We start from the raw sequence: 12,569 nt of genomic DNA, 5'->3' as shown, positions 1-12,569 counted from the left end.
AGGACACGTTCATATTCATAGCCAACATTCACTATCAACAACTCAAAAGATTCATATATACACAAGCACAGCATATCTATGCATCCAAATGATTGATAGATCACACGACAATATTCATACATAATTCACAAAAAGATTCAGATATACACATGTTCAGTATGTTTATGCATCCAAATGATTGAGATCACAGCCAATATGATCCATGGACGAACTTTAATTACCTAGGGTATAGACTGGTAAATGGTGTTCAATCGGAGGTACTTCTTGCTAAAATTAGTTCTTGTACGAGTAAACTTTCGAGTACATAAGAGGCAGCACAGACAATCTGAACTTTGCTTGTAGGTTTATCCTCAAATAGTGGCCTCGTGCCGAGGGAGGTTTGAGCAACTTGGCCACTACTTTCATCCAACTAGTTTACTGGCTCATCTTGGTCCTGTATCTTGCCAAAATTCTACATTGCAGACGAGAAAGGAGGCGGTTGAGAAAATGAACCACCCAAATTTTTTGTGCAGTTCAACTGAAATGGAGCATCCTTGGCGTGCAGACTGATTAAGTGCCAGATGAATATACGCGTCAACCAACTTGTCTGGAATCTTTAGACTCCATGCCATATAGTTCGCTACCATATGTGCCGATAACCAAAAGGCACAAGTTGGGACCAAAGACTGGACTGCGTTTTTCTGGGCTATGCACCAAGCAATATTTTTGGCGTTCACTCTCCTAATACTTGGAGGTTGACAATTGGTTGACGCCGGTTGATACTCGAATGAATATAGGCACTTCTTGTCAACATCGATGCTTGTCTGAGTGAACTTTGGAGTACATAGCAGCAACATAAGTACCTGTCCATCTGATCATTTTGTGCAGTTCTACTGAAATCACCCGATGTAATGATTTGCCTGTGAGTTCGGGCTCCAAATTACTCCTTTATGAAATCGGCAAACAGTAGCACAATACCAAATTACCAATACATATGACAGGCACAATAATCAGGATAAAGACCAGTACTAACCTGTGTGAGGTAGCATATCAATTACTATTTCCTTTGACTGGGAGCCGAGATAAGCCAAGCGACTGACAGCAAAGGAAGAAAGCAAGCGGAGATTAGCGACTGACAGGAAAGGACGGAAGCTGTCGAGGCAATGAAGCACCCAAAGTTTTTGTGCAGTTCCACCAAAATCGAGCATCCCTGTTGGCACATATATTGAGAGAGTGAGATTACTGTAATAGTGGGACTAGTTGATGAAACATACACTAACAAATAGAAGCAGCCTCATTATCTTAATGGGTAAAGTTAGCAACATAGTAGTCTTGCTTAAAGAGAGGTATTAGTTTATTTAATCAGTGCCAATTAGCTCAACTCAACACTCAAAGCATTGCCATTTATCATAGGTTGCAAAACTTTAACGTGCAAAGATAAAGGAGTTTCTCATGACAGTAGCACGATACAAATAGAGATGACAACAAACTAATATGGATGAAGGCCTTAGGCCCGTACCAACCTGAGAAAAAAACTTATTCATGTAGTCCCATAAGAGATGATAAAGCACTCACTGGAATCACACAATAGTATATATTTTTGTGCACTTCAAATGTATGGTTGAAATCACTCTTGTTTACCAGTGCTGAGATTATATTAAAAGATTATCAAGAACTTCCAGCAGAGTTAAAGCACCGGCTGGGATACAGTTCATTGTATTGTCTTGTGTAGTTCCACTAAAATGTATGATTGGCACAACATGATCCCTGTTTGCACAAGTAGGAACAAGGTGAAACCTCATTATCTTAGTGAGAAAGGATAGGAAGACATTAGCATATTACTCAAACAGTAGCATCAAATTCATGATGGACAATACGCAAAACATTGCCTCATTGAACCAATGGCAATAAATTGACATGCAAAACAATAGCACTATTATGTCATGACACTAATAATATTCCCTCCCTGCTCCACCACATGATTCACCTCCATAGACAAACATACACACGTACACGATTCAGCATAGGGTCCTACTAAAGATTTGTTTAACTCCAACAGGAAAATTAGCCAGTAATAAATTAGTGGTACTTAAGTACTCCTAATTAATTAAATGAGACAGCAGAAGTGGAAGGGCTCCCTGGAGGATCGTCTCACATGTAAGGTAGTCGTTGCCAGAGCCCTTGAATGGCCTCGACTAAGGCCTCTGGCTTCAGCAAGATCGCCTTGGCACTGTTTATTCTTCTTCTTCTTCTTCCTCTTCATGCTCTGTTTCTCTTTCTCCTCACTAGTTGGTGAAACCAAGTACATGATTCGCCTTCTAATTCAGAATTGGTTTTGTCACTGAGGGAGTACAAGTGTACTAGTAAAAAACAGCATTATTTTCTCATGGCAGTCGGAAAATAGAGATGAACACATGCATTAAATATCATTCTTACCTAAAGGAAGGTTATGGCGCCAATATAGATGATGAGGATTGGAACACAGATCTCCCTTTGTGCAGTTCCACCAAAATGAACCAACTGTTCCATTCTGACATTCCAGTTAAACAGCACAAAAGTCACTTCTTTTAAGAAGAGTTTTGTGCAGTGCAACAAAAGGTCACAACAGCAACCATTTGAAATGGATATCCCTGTTTGCACAAAAAGGCACAGAGGAAACAGTCAGAGTCTCAAACAATTACAGGCAAAAACATTTGGCTAAACTTGTCATGGCTTATAACAGTGGCATGGCTTCATTTTTACCAGGGACATTAGATTAAGAACAGCTAACGCTGCGTTCGGTTCACAGGTTTGGTGCAGGATTTTCGTAGGAACACAATTCCTACGGTATTCTTTCCCTTCCAACCGTTCGGAACACAGGAAAGGTGAATAGTGTTTCATAGGAAAGCTGGTCTGGTAGTACTGATTCCATAGGATTAGAAACATCCACGCGCTGCTCATTTTTTGGGCGGAAGCCCGAGGCAGGCGCTCGCTGCCATGCGTTAGACAGGTTGCTGTGCTGTGTTGCCGGAATAAAAAAATCAACCTATGTGTGGTACGTGAGGTGAGGACAAGAGTAGTCACTGTGCAACTGAATAAACAAATAGCATCTCATACTGCCAAGCATGCTACTCTAAAAAAACAAATATGTACATTTCGTAGTCCATCCGAACACATTCTCTTGAGAGTTTCCTCCGGTTCGCTGTTCCATAGTTTTATACCTACATTCCTTTCCTATTCCTCTATTTTCATCAAGACCTATGTTTTCTGCCCCTTTATTCCGAATGGAGCCTAAATATTTGGTATAAGGGCATGGGACAGTGGGTGCACCAGCAGTCCAGCACCATGTACGTAAACAGGGGCATAAAGTGGTGATTCATAGTTTGTTGCCCCGAGAAACAAACATCCAAGAAACATATCTGGGTTGGTCCCATTTTTGTTCACCCTAGCCACCTACTCCTATGTGTGGATAGCAAATCTAGTCCTGGTCATACCACTGTGTACAACGTTACCCCTATATTTCCCTTTTCGACTAAGAGACCGGTTGGATGACCAATCTGTACTACTTTCACTCCCTTTCCTTCCTGTTTGTACCAAGTCCGATGTACTCCCTCCGTTCGGAATTACTTGTCGCAGAAATGGATGTATCTAGATGTATTTTAGTTCTAGATACATCCATTTCCGAGACAAGTAATTCTGAACGGAGGGAGTACATACTAAATTCCCCCACCCCCACTTTATTTCTTGTTTGAACCAAGTACTCCCTCCGTCCGGAATTACTTGTCATCAAAATGGATGTGTCTAGAACTAAAATACATCTAGATACATCCATTTCAATGACAAGTATTTTCAGACGGAGGGAGTACAAGATTCGACTCCATGAAGTAGCTTTACCTCTAACAATAGAAGAAGAAAAATGTGACGTTGGACCATCCGATCGAGAGGGGCTGAGAGGTAGTAAAATGATGCACATGCAGCGACGTAGTGAGCTGGGGAAGTAGAGCTAAGGCGGTTTCGAACAAAGATATACCTGAAGGTCGTCGGGATGTGGATAGGTGGGCGGCGGGAGGCCAGATCCGCCCACAGGCAACGACAAAGGGATCGGAGGACCTCCCGCGCCGGCGCTCGGCCAGAGATAACGGTGCGGCCGGCAGTGGGTCTCCTCCCTCGCTTTCGACGACGGCCTAAACGCTGCCCCTCCTCCCCTTCACCGGCGGAGGGGGATACGTTCGGATCTGTAACTAGCGGTGAGGATAGAAAGCCAGTGTTTTTTGAAGGGAGAAAGACAGTGTTACTACCCCTATCTTGTTTAGATCTGGAGAGGATGAGAGTGTGTGAATAGAGCAACCCTAGCAAGCAAGCGCAGAGGCTCTGGCCTATATATACATAGTGGGGTAGTTTTCCTTTTTCACTCCATCAAAACAATCGTTTAAAATTGTGTACTACTACATGCCAGGTCGCGGTTTTTTTAGTTGTTGATTGTTTTTTGAGATAGCTACCCGCTTGTTCCAAGTGGTGTTACGGTGTGCCAGGTTGCACTTTGTATCGTTCAAGTCTGGTACTACAAGTCCCTCCATTAAATGGACAACCAACCCCTCGTAAAAATTGTGAACAAGCCCATGGCTAAAATTAGCGGAAACGTGGGTTGCCCCAACATGCATTATTATTTATATTTTCTACTCCCTCCGTTCCTAAATATAAGTCTTTTTTATAAGCCACACCTAAGACAAGAATTTTTTTATTAGCAGTGAACCCCACATGTCATAGACACAAAAATTGTGGCAAGATTCCCTTAGGCAAGCCAAAGTGTGTCTAACAATTTGAGCAACTCAGGTTAGGCAAGTGTGGCAAGTGTGGGAAAAATAATGTGGCAACATAAGACAAACATAGTCACAATCCAAACAGCCCCGTAATTTTTTGTGTCATGCATGAAAATTTGGTTAGTTAAATTTATAGTCAAAATTTGGCAAGGTGCATCAAATCAACACATGCAAGTATCAAAAGGAAAGTCACGGCATGCATGCATGCGTTGTACTCCCTCCGTTTCCAAATATAGGTCTTTTTAGAGATTGCAACAAGTGACTACATACGAAGCAGAATATGTCTACTCCTACATACGAAGTAGCCCATTTTAAATGTGTAAAAAGACTTATATCGAGTGCAGTGCTTTGATGTGTCGCGTCAACTCGTACAAGACCGAGAAATTTGATTACTACAACGCCCTCTCCCTCGCGGAGTGAGCTCCGGTGCCTTAACTGCACCTGCCTTTGGCTGCATGACAGGAGGGCCAACCACCTGTTGGGCCCACCTGTCATAGACGCAAAGGCAGGAGCAGTAAGTAGAAGCTTTCGCTACACGCTATCCCTCCCGCACGAGGTGGACGGACATGCAGCAGTGGATTCGATACTGTAGAAGTAGGAGTAACATCATTGTTCATCTTCTCGAAGAGGCGAAGAGCCAAGCGCAACCCGAACGTGGCAGTTGCGAACGCTCGCGTGGTGCGGTTCCTTGGAGTACTAGCCAGGCTCTTGCATGAGACAAAATTGCTATTGTTTAACCATTAAACTCCATTATCCATTGGTTGATACTCATTCTGCATAGGTCCACATGCTTAGCACCGTTTCCTCCTGGGGTCACCAATGTTTATTTGCTAATTAATAGCATTGCATGCAATGAACTAGCCATTGCAAGTCATTAAAAGCATGCACACCTCTCATCTCTTATTGGTTGATATGTCAAGAAACAAGAAACAAGGTAGAAGTTAATGCACCGCGCCTAAGTGTTTTGGGACTATTTGGTTTTCGTAAGATGACTTACACACCTAGACGGAGGGAGTAGTATAGCCCTGTAAACCGGAAAGGAGTATTTGCCTTTCTAGAGATTTCAACAAGTGACTAGACTACACCGTGTGCAGTACTCCCTCCCTTCCGGTTTATAGGGCTCAAATCTCAAATCTCATGAACCAAGGCATTTTGCGATTGGAGGAATGTATCTCGTACTGTACAAAACTACCCTAATTAAACTCATGCATTAATTACGTAGTTCTCTCGTTTTCCTCTCCGCCTTCGTCGCGGTGCACAATATTGAGCACTCCTATATGACTAGCCGCTCTATCTACATGCGGGACATTTCAAAGCATCCGGGCCCGCGTGCCATCCACCAAATCACAGCGAGGTGCTACAGTCGAGACTCACCTGTCACCCCGGTGTGGCCGTCATGACCCGTCATATCACAAAACCCACACCTTTACCAGCAGTGGTAAGGTGGCCTCCAAGTTGGACTGGACGAAGAAACCATCATTTCACTAGAACGCTCGTTCAAGCCCTTTCTTCCCTTTCTTGAAGAAAACCTCACTCTAGGCTACTCACTTCTGCCATTTTTCTTCTGTACCGACGAAGGAAAGGTGGGCGAATCAGTTATGCTGCTATATTCATTCCAAGAATCTTCTTTTTGCGAAGCACCGACCGATTCTCACATCCTATTCTTTTCCCGTTTTCATTGCGATTGTGGTTTCCTTTTGATTGCTTTTTGTTTGTCAGTTCATTGATGGATCCTGGAGCACTAGGCAAAGAGTTGCCGGCGGACAACCCAGTGGAGACAGCGATCTCCAGGAAGCGAGCACCGACCAACGAGTTGACCATGTTGGCGGGCCAACCCATGGAGACGAAGAACTCCAAGAAACAAGCACTAGCCAAAGAGTTGAGGACGTTGGCGGACGAACTCCTCAAAGAAAGTTGGAAGAACAACAAGGGCCCCACCGTGCCTACCCCAGGAACTCTAATTTCCACCTATGTGAGGCTCAAGACCGAGTTTGAGGAGATAGTCGCCGTTGAGAAGCAGTATTCCCCTGGCAAGGTGATGGCCCCCATCGAGGACGAGGAGATGGCCCCCGGAGGGATGAGATCCCCCGGTGAGCTGCAAAGGGTAAAAAATAATGGCTTATTACCATAGTTGTGGTTTTTGATTATTTGCAATGTGCTTGCTAATATGTTAGGGTTGTGCAGGTGCCGGTGGACGTCCTTGATGATTCCGATGTCGTGGCCCGTCCTGTTGGCATCGCCCCGGAGATCGATTCCGATGCCGCTGTCCATCCTGTGGACATCACCCTAGAGATCGATTCCGATGTCGCGATCAGTCCTGTGGACATCACCCCAAAAATCGATTCCCATGCCGCTGTCCGTGCTGTGGTCATTGCCCGAGAGATCGATGACAAGAAATAGTTGGTCGCGCTAATCCTTCAGGGTAGTTTGCATTGCCCTGTGTTTAATTACTAGAACGATGCGTGTTATCAAACCATCTTAGGGCTAGTGCACTGTCTTGTGTGGGCGGATCTTGCTACTTTTGTTTGATACTGAATCATGCGATGAATCATGAGAACCCTCTCCAAGTTATGGAAACAGATGTATCCTCACCAGCTTTTGATGTAATATATGGCATGCTTAGATGTAAGTTTGAACTGTTTATCATATCAGTAGGGCTTGTTTGATGATTCTTGGTGTTAGTAGGCTAGCTACTGTGCGAGCTATAGTACTTGCAAAACACTCACCGAAGAGAAACGTTGGGGCTGATGAGCTCGTGGTACGCTTATACTTATCCCTCGTTGATCGACCAATAGCCCTAGCTCCTAAAATTGTAGGCTTAGCGATCGATCAGACAATAGTCGACATACATTCAGTCCTCATTTGGTTCATAGGGTAGGAAAATCATAGCAAAAGTACAAAGAACGTGCAACACAAAATCATAGCAGTGCAGAGACGTACTCCCTCCGTTCCAAAATAGATGACCTAGGCGGGCTAGTTTGGCCTAGTGGGTTTCAGTGATATGACGTGGTACAGTGCCGTCCAGTCTTAGCGTGTGGTAGCAGTATTGCGGGTACAGTAAGTTTTCTTGAAGAAGCAGAATTCAACGAAGTCATGATGGTTCCTTCGTCCGAACAACTTACAGTGGGAAAGGTTGGGCCTGCGATATGACCGGGGTAGACCAGGATAATTTTGTGCATGGCAGGTGGACCAGGATGGTCAACGTCCCACATGTCGGCGAATGAAAGTATTCTTTCCGATATAGAGGACGAGCAACGAGTATTCATTGTTTATTTTTTATGAAAGCTATTGTCTCCACTGTTACGACGGAGGAGTGTGAAACACGGCAGCCCAGTGAACTTGGCATGTGCACCACTCCCTCCTTCCTCATGTAATGCCCAGGTTACAGCTTTTTCTCACTTTCTCTCTATCTATTTCCTCTCAAATGTTTTTTACCTTTCTTTTTTTAAGACACAATTGTTTTTTATGCCTTTTTTTAGAATTATTTTTTATACCTAGGAGCACGTGTAGAGACGGGCTCTTGCAGAGCCCACTCCTTGACCTTGTCAATGCCTCTCTCTCCTCCACATAAGGAGTACTACTTGCTATGCATGCATGCGGCGAGCAACTGGTGTCTTGAGGGGCCAGGGCGGTGAGAGCGGGCTCCGGAAGCGGTACAGACTCCAGCATGGCCCACCTCACATTATCACCATATATTTCTTGGAGTCCGTGCGCGGCGGGCGGGCGATTTCTTCTCCCTCCCCCATTTCTCTCTTCTCAGCCGACGCCCGCCGAGCGATTAGATTTCGGCTATCGACGGTTTATTCAATTACGGTCCCACATGTCAGTGAAATTGCAAGACAACGCGTGTCCCCTCTGGTGAGCGGCGTGCGAGCCGGACTGTCGGGGTTGCGATGCGTACGAGTCGTAAGTGTGCCGCCTTTTCCTTTAGAACTTGCGAAGCGTAACATTTTCGCGCGATCAACCGATAGAAATCCATAACAAAATGACGAGGGCGGTGCTTTCCCGCTCGTTAGGCGGGCTAGTTCGAGTGATATGACGTGCTACAGTGCCGTCCACTTGCTCCATTTTTATGTAAGCAAGAGTTTACACTCTTACGCGGGAGGAGTGCGAAACACCGCGGATCTGATTTTGATCGAGGGATAACTGTTCCCTGCCAAATAATGGAGGATTGTTAGCGATTATAGCATGATAGTTAGGGCATCTCCAGCGCTGGCCCACAAATTTACACCAGCATCTGTCCGAGGACACTGATGGATGCCATCCGATGCTGCTTGCATACCTTTCGACAACTATATGAACTAACCGGACGAAATTCGTGCAAATAAAGCAAATTTCAAATTAACCGGATGAAATTCATTACATTTCGAAAACTTTTCCTACAAACTGGACGAAATTCATTACATATTTCGCACAAACCATACTAAAACCTACTGTAAACCTAATCTAAACGATCGCCGGCGCCCGACCACCATGTCCGGCCATGAACCCGAGAAAGCCGGCCATTGCCTTTGCCTCCTCCTCATCCGCCTCGATAACCTCCTCCTCCAGAGCGGTGGCGACCTACCGTGTACTACTCTTCCTCGCTGCCGGCTGCGCTTGCGCACGCGCGCCGGCTTCATGGTCGTGGCGGCGGAGGGCGGCCGGGGGGTGCCGGCGATCTCCTTCGTTTGCTCCTGCGACAGTACGTCGAAGAGAGCTTTGGAGCGCGCCCGGAGCGGAGCCGCCGATGTCCCTCGTCTGCTCCTGCGACAGTACGTCCAAGAGAGCTTCGGAGCGCCAGGAGGCCATGGTTGAAGTGGTGCCGACAGAAGGAAGGGACCGGAGGAGAATAAGTGTCGGTCTTTGGCTATGGCTGGGAGCTGGGGCTCAAGTTAATATAGCGGGCGAATGGCAATGAGCCGCGACAGACGGATGGACAACTGGCGCCGGAGTAGGTTCGTCGGGCGTGAATGCGGACGTTGCTTCAGTGACTTAACTGCAGATGCGTTTGGGTTACTGACATGTGGGCCCAACGGGCATCTGGCCCGCATGTCAGTGACACACCAATTGCACCTGCAGTTAAGTCCGGTGAATGCGGCATTGACATTCTGGAGAGACGGTGACCGTTTCAGGCGGGAAGCGCGCGCTAGCGATGGAAGGGGTTTCGGTGTGCAGTGGCACTAAGATCGGTCGCTCACGATAGTACATACTCCGTACCATACTACCATAGTACCCTCTCTAGCTTAGGCTGTTTTATAGATTGTCGTTGTGATGGACGATATACATGAGCAAGGCGGTCCTAGTATGACCGTTGTTGTTGAGCCAGGTGAATACATGCTCGGCGTTCGCGTAGGCCTCCATCAAACGTCTAAACAGTAATGTCAGGCATCGCCGGGGCGCGTAGGTGATGGGCTCGCCGTTTGCGTTGCGCCATGAGCAGGACTTTGATTTAGAGGGCGACGTGCATGCATTAGCATGCTTTGACAGCGTGAGCGTGAGTGTCTGACGCGAAGTATTTCATTTTCATTTGGCTGACTAGGGTGCGTTGCAGCGACGAGTCCGTGGTTTGATTCCCCACGTACGCATAATTTTGGTTAGTATTTCTTTCTCCATTGACAGGTAGGCCCGCGTAGATAGATAAAGAACACGAGCTGATGAGGCGCATGCGGACTGTTTGACTGGTCAACCAGACAAATACGGAGCTATACGCTGAGCCAGTGACCGTATAATCATCATATCTCGTATACAATGATCAAAGTGAGCTATCAAGACAAGTTCGATGACCGCCAATGCATTTTACTCGGTAATAAATGACCAGGATTGAAGGGGAATCCAAATTTGCTTCGTCTTCTGTCCTTGAGCTCTTGACAAACCAATGCACTATACGGTTGTCCGGCCACTCCACCCCAGAGCTCTCACCAAGCGTCGTTCATGCCACCGCGCCACACACTAACCGGTAAGGCAGCGATGGCATCCCGCCGCGCTGAGTTCCTCGCCGCCCATGACCGCACACAAAATGGTAGGGTAGCGATGGCATCCCGCCGTGCCGAGTTCATCGCCGCTCGCGACCTCACAACTATGTGGGAGGAATTTGAAGATGCCAAGGCCGAATGGGTGGTAGAGCAAGAGGCGGCCAAAGCCGCACAGAGGGAGCGGAAAAGTCAGAAAGCACTCAAGAAAAGAGAGGCCCACCGCCGCAAGAAAGAAAAGGATGCACGCGCTACTGCGGAGAGGTCGGCGGAGATCCAAGCACGGTGGGGGTGTCGCCGACAACGCCAGGAAGGAGAACGACGGCGTCTGGCCAGCATGTGAGAAGTAGTAGTACTAGTAGTTAGTGTGTGTGTCTGTGTCTGAGTACGAGCATGTACCAATACTACTAGTTACTACTGTAGTTTTTAGAGAAAATTACCAGTACATTAGCCTAGACTAAATGGAAAAATTCCTATCCTAAGCATCAAATGGCATCTCTTTCTCTATAGGAATTGAGATGCATGTCATCTCACTTCCTATGATTTTCATATTCCTATCCTATGAACGAAAGGAGGCCTCTGTTGGAGTAACTACTATAGCTAGCAGTACTGCTGGTACAGTAGTTTCCTTCAAGAAGCGGAATTCAACGAAATCATGATGGTTCCTTCGTCCGAGCAACTTCAAAGTGGGAAGTGGGCCTGTGATTTGACGGCTCATTAGTCATTGTTATGCGGCGCGACGACCTGGGTGACTCTCCCTTGGAGTTCTGCGTGCATGGCAAGTGGACCAGGATGGTCGACGTCCCACATGTTGGCGAACGGAAGTATTCTTTCCGATATCGAGGAGCAAGGAAACCGCGTGGTATAGTATCACTGCTGATTGGTTCGCAAAAAAAATAGTATCACTGTCGATTTATAATTATTTTTTATTTCTGATGAATGCTAGCGTTTCAACTCTTACGACGAAGGGTGCCAAACACGGCACGTGCTGGATGTCCCACACGTCAGCGAAAGGAGTGGGACATGAACAGCGTGGTAGAGCCCAGCGTAAAAAAATAGCGTGGTAGAGCGTCTCCACTTCTTCCACTTCTGGGTCGGAGACCACACGTAGTAGTACTTAGTGGTATGAACGATACAAAGTGCGACCTAGAGAGAAAGACACGTCTAGTTGGAAGGTCTCGGGGCATACACGTAAACAAATATAAAAGTTAATATGTGCCTCCAACTAATATAGTAGTAGTAGAGTACTTAGGCACGTACTCCATAACATCACCGTGCATTGCACGTACAACATTTAGTGGTAGTACGTAGTAAGAGACAAATGCCGCCCAAGAGTTCCCTTCTCGACCTACTTTTGGGTGTTTGGTAGAGTGTATGGAGGGTGCCTGAGTCCACACTAGTTTAGCACAAATACACTAGAAGCATGCATGAAGAGAGCATGCATGAAGAGGGGTGTTGAGTTGAGCATGCATGAAGAGGGAACAACTATGCTGAGACGAGAACGCAACCAAACACACCCTATATGCCACGCATGTTCATACCATTTGTGCCTTTCTACTTCACTTACTGCGCTACATTACTCAGGTTCGTACGTCCACTCCTGGGTACATGTTCGTCTCGTAGTTCCAGTCCCACGTGTTCTTCATATAGATGGAACGATCCTTGCATAACACATGCAACTTGATGCTAGATGTCTCGCGTGTTGGCAAAAGGATGAACAAAGCTCATATAAAAAAATAGAGTGGCAGAACATAGATTCCGGACGACTGAGAAGGAGCAAGGAACCTCATGGTGGATCGTCTGCACTCATAATATTTAATATTATTCAGCGATATAAAAT

Source organism: Aegilops tauschii, chromosome 7 (assembly GCF_002575655.3).
Source record: "Aegilops tauschii subsp. strangulata cultivar AL8/78 chromosome 7, Aet v6.0, whole genome shotgun sequence".
NCBI classification, from domain to species: Eukaryota; Viridiplantae; Streptophyta; class Magnoliopsida; order Poales; family Poaceae; genus Aegilops; species Aegilops tauschii.
The sequence above is the reverse complement of the archived record's forward strand: the minus strand, read 5'-3'. Positions refer to the sequence as shown.